This window comes from Mauremys mutica, chromosome 1 (assembly GCF_020497125.1).
Source record: "Mauremys mutica isolate MM-2020 ecotype Southern chromosome 1, ASM2049712v1, whole genome shotgun sequence".
NCBI classification, from domain to species: Eukaryota; Metazoa; Chordata; order Testudines; family Geoemydidae; genus Mauremys; species Mauremys mutica.
Window position 1 is genome coordinate 178,578,263 of NC_059072.1, and position 4,021 is coordinate 178,582,283.

Sequence of the window (4,021 nt, forward strand, 5' to 3'; positions counted from 1 at the left end):
GTTTTGTTTCCAGTTTATCACTTTGAAATGTGTTATCTTTCAATTTTGTTGCCTAAGAACATAAGAACGGCCATACTGGGTAAGACCAAAGGTCCATCCAGCCCAGTATCCTGTCTTCTGACAGGGGCCAATGCCAGTTGCCCCAGAGGGAGTGAACCTAACAGGTAATGATCATGTGATCTCTCTCCTGCCATCCATCTCCACCCTCTGACAAACAGAGGCTAGGGACACCATTCCTTACCCTTGTTCTCATGAGAGGGGAAAGCGGAATTCTCAACTTGTCTTCTCTAGGCCATTCATTATTTTGTGTACCTCTCTCGGGTCCTCTCGTATTTGTCTCCCATTCTCTGCTGTTTGGATCGAGGCAGAGGAGCAGACTGTAGTCTTGAATTCGTCCTGGTATCACTATCTTGTTTTGTTAGTTTTGGCATTAGAAACTTTTTAAATAGCTTTTAAATATAGATTTTCTTTTTATAGGATTAAGTACTTTTGCTTTAAGAGCCTGGCTGCACATAGCTCAGAGTCAGCAATTCAGACCTCAAGCAGCTGAGCAGCAAAAGACTTTAGAATGAGGTTGACTGCTGGATTGTTGAGACAGCCCCTTTATTTGACATGGTATGTCAGAGAGGAGGAGATGCTGATCTGGTTTGAAGCGCAACAGGAGGAGAAGACATCATGGAGCTGGTACAAATTAAATTAACCAGGAACTCCAGCTGATGCTCCAGGAATCTGAGTTATTGAGAAGAGGAAACTAGAATATTGAGAAGGCCCCAGTAAATTAGCATTGATGCAGAATGAAAATCTATATACTATTGTTCTTTTATTCGGAATGCTTTGTAAAGTAAATGACAACTGTACCTTGACTTATGCTATGAGGAAGACAAAGATTGAGCGCCAGCTCCAATGCTGAATTTTGTAAGTATTATCAACTTAGCTCACACCCCTAATGCCATCTGCCCATCCTTCAAATCCAATACAATGTGCAAGAAATCTGCCTGAAAAGACAGCTCTTGCTCCCCTGCTCACTGGCAGTTAGAACTAAATACTCGCTTTGTGATATGATTTGACAGGCAGTCTTGACAATGGATTCCAAGTATCATAAGCATATGAACTGTCAGCAAATGCAAACATCCATCCGTCACACATCTTCCATCTGTGATATCCAGGAGACAGCCAGGGAGGCATGCAGAAGAGAATGGGAGCAGGAGAATATATGCTCAGTACTTGGCTTTAATGCATGTTTTCTAGGGAATGGTTGAGGTGTGATCTTGTCAAAGAGATGGGCATGAACCATGTCCTCAGGTGTGAACAGCCCTGAATTTAGGAGGGTTGAAATCTTAGTATGCATCCATATCTTAATTTCCCAGCTCTACCCCATATTTATAATGAGTAGGATCAAATACCCCCATGTGTTTGGGGATGCATTTGATTAGAGTGGGACTTTTACACTTTGGATTCATTCCCTCTCATAAATTTAAGATTAGTTGGGCCTGGTTTAATGCTTGGATGGAAGATCTCCAGAGAAAACTGAGGGCATGGTGTGATAACACAGTGGTCCAATTTTCAAAGAGGTGACTGCTCAAGTGCACATGTGCACTTTTGCATTAGCCTGACTTAGGCACACAGAGCTCCCGATGCATGTGCATAATGGCAGTTTGCATGCTCTGGATGGGCACACTCAGAAATGCCTGTGAACTGCTTTGAAAATGTGGAGCACTAGAACCTTCCTGCATGGTGCTGGGGGACACTGTGCTGAAGGTGCAGTCTTTCAGATGAGGTGCCAAATCAAGGTTCTGACCACTTGTGGTCTTAAAGACACCGTAAAACTTTCCTGAAGAATGGAGGTCCTAGCCCTGGTGTCCTCACTTAATTCCAGCTTGGGTAATTATGTGCTCTCTAAATTTTCCTTTCATTTTCAACAGGATACAATGATCCCCCTTATTTCTGCTTTCCAGCCTTCTAGGTCCCATGGGTTGGGAGATGAAGTTGGGATGGCGGTAGGAGGGGAGACCCCTTGAGTTTGACAGATGGAGCAGGGGAGAAAAGGTGGGCTGAGAGGTGGCAGCAAGGGAAGGACAAGAGCCTCTGAGTTCGGTTTGGAAAGGAGAGAAGTCAGCTGTTTGGACAGGGGAGAGAAGGGGAGTTTTTAGGTCAGACAGCCCGACTTGTGAGAGATGAGTGCCCCAAACTGCTCTTTGAAGACAGCGATGAGTGCGAGTGGTCTATTCCTCTCAGGATCAGGTGCCTAGAGGAGCTTCTTAAGGCCCTCTTCTTGATTGACTGATTTTGATGGCAGCACAATTGAAGTCTTCAGGCTGGATTTTGCTACCTTTGATCCCTCTGAGAACGCCTTGCACAGCTACTAACCAGTGCTGTTTGTCCCTAGCTGGCTTCCTGTGTTCCTTCTCTTCTCTGATAAACCAACGGGCGTGGGGTGTTCCTTTAACTCCACCAGCTGGTAAAACAATAGTTTTTCAACATTTATAGTTGACCATATATTTCCTCCCACCCCCACCCCTCAAACACACAGAATTCCAAGCAATGGCTCACGTTTGTTTTGGGAATCTCTGTGATAGCTGACAGGCAGAAGTTGGGATGGAAACCCATAGATGTTGGCAGCTCATTCTTTCATTCTTGGACACATAAGAGAAGATACATGAACAAGAGGAGATGGAATCAGAACTTTATTAGGACAAACTAGGCACAGTTGTTTAAAATCTCTTGTTCAAGAGAGCACACATCTTTTCCTGATTCAAAAATACATGTACATAAATCACTTACAAACTAAAATGTTTTCCTCCTGGTTCATGTGCAGGCAATTGTACCAAACCACGCACTGCATCGGACTCAAGGGGTGACAATCACTTTCAACAGCAGGTATCAGAGGGAATAGATCAGTCCTGTCTTAAATCACTCCAAGCCCATACACACACAATTCAATGATTTATAAGCAGCTGCACATGTTCAAAAGGGCAAGGTAAATGCAAGGGAGTAGGTTGGACTAGGCTAGTTTATCCTCCAAAGATGGAAAGATAAACTTAATCCCCTTGTTTCAGTTCTGCAATGACAAAATGAATGGAGGTCAACGGTGGGTTTGGGGACTAGGAACCATCCTAAGTGGTGCTTGAACAGCCTTGCTTTGGGATCCTTGTTCATCTCATTGCCAGTGTTGCCATCTGATGAGGGCTCAGGGTGACCTCCATGGTGAAAAGAATCGGTGTGTTTGTCGATTTCTTAATGAATAGTTGCCTATCATAAGAACTGGCAGACTCAGCAGAGCGGCCAAGGACTGACTGAGTCATGGAGGCCAGACAGTACTCTCACTCTAGAATGAAGTTGTGGTTCATTAGCCGGGCAATGGGTTCATTAGCCAGGTGGAGGAAGCTGGCACAACCACTGCCTGTGCTGTAACTCTTCTGAGGATGAACAGAGGACATCAGTCTCCAGGGCTGTCAATCTAGCACCCTTTCAAAAGAACTAAATGTACTTAAAACATTTGTTAAAGAGAAAAAAAAATCATGTCTTTCCACACCATAGTCCCTCCTTTTTCCAGTGACATATTTGCATCCATGGGAAAATCTATTTATTTTGGTTAATTGGACATTTCTCTTGAAACTAGTCTAATAAGTATCTTGGGAAAATTCCTTAGGCCCCTTCAGCAGGTAGTCTGGGTAATATCCCAGGGATGCTAGGATCTGTCTGCTGGCCTGACCCTGGGATGAAGGTATTTCCATAGCTGGACACTAAGGCACTTTATTTTTTTGAGGAAACAGACAATTCTTAACTACTAGTCAAATCTTGAAGAGGCTACATACATAGTGTCAAAAATTCAAGTAGAATTCATTGCACAGTTACATGGTATAGGTAAGGCAAGGTGGTATAATGTGCAGAGGCGGCTCTGTGTATTTTGCCTCCCCAAGCATGGCAGTCAGGCGGCTTTCGGCAGCATGCCTGCGGGAGGTCTGCCAGTCCCATGCCTTTGGTGTACCCGCCACCGAATTGCTGCCGAAACCACGGGACT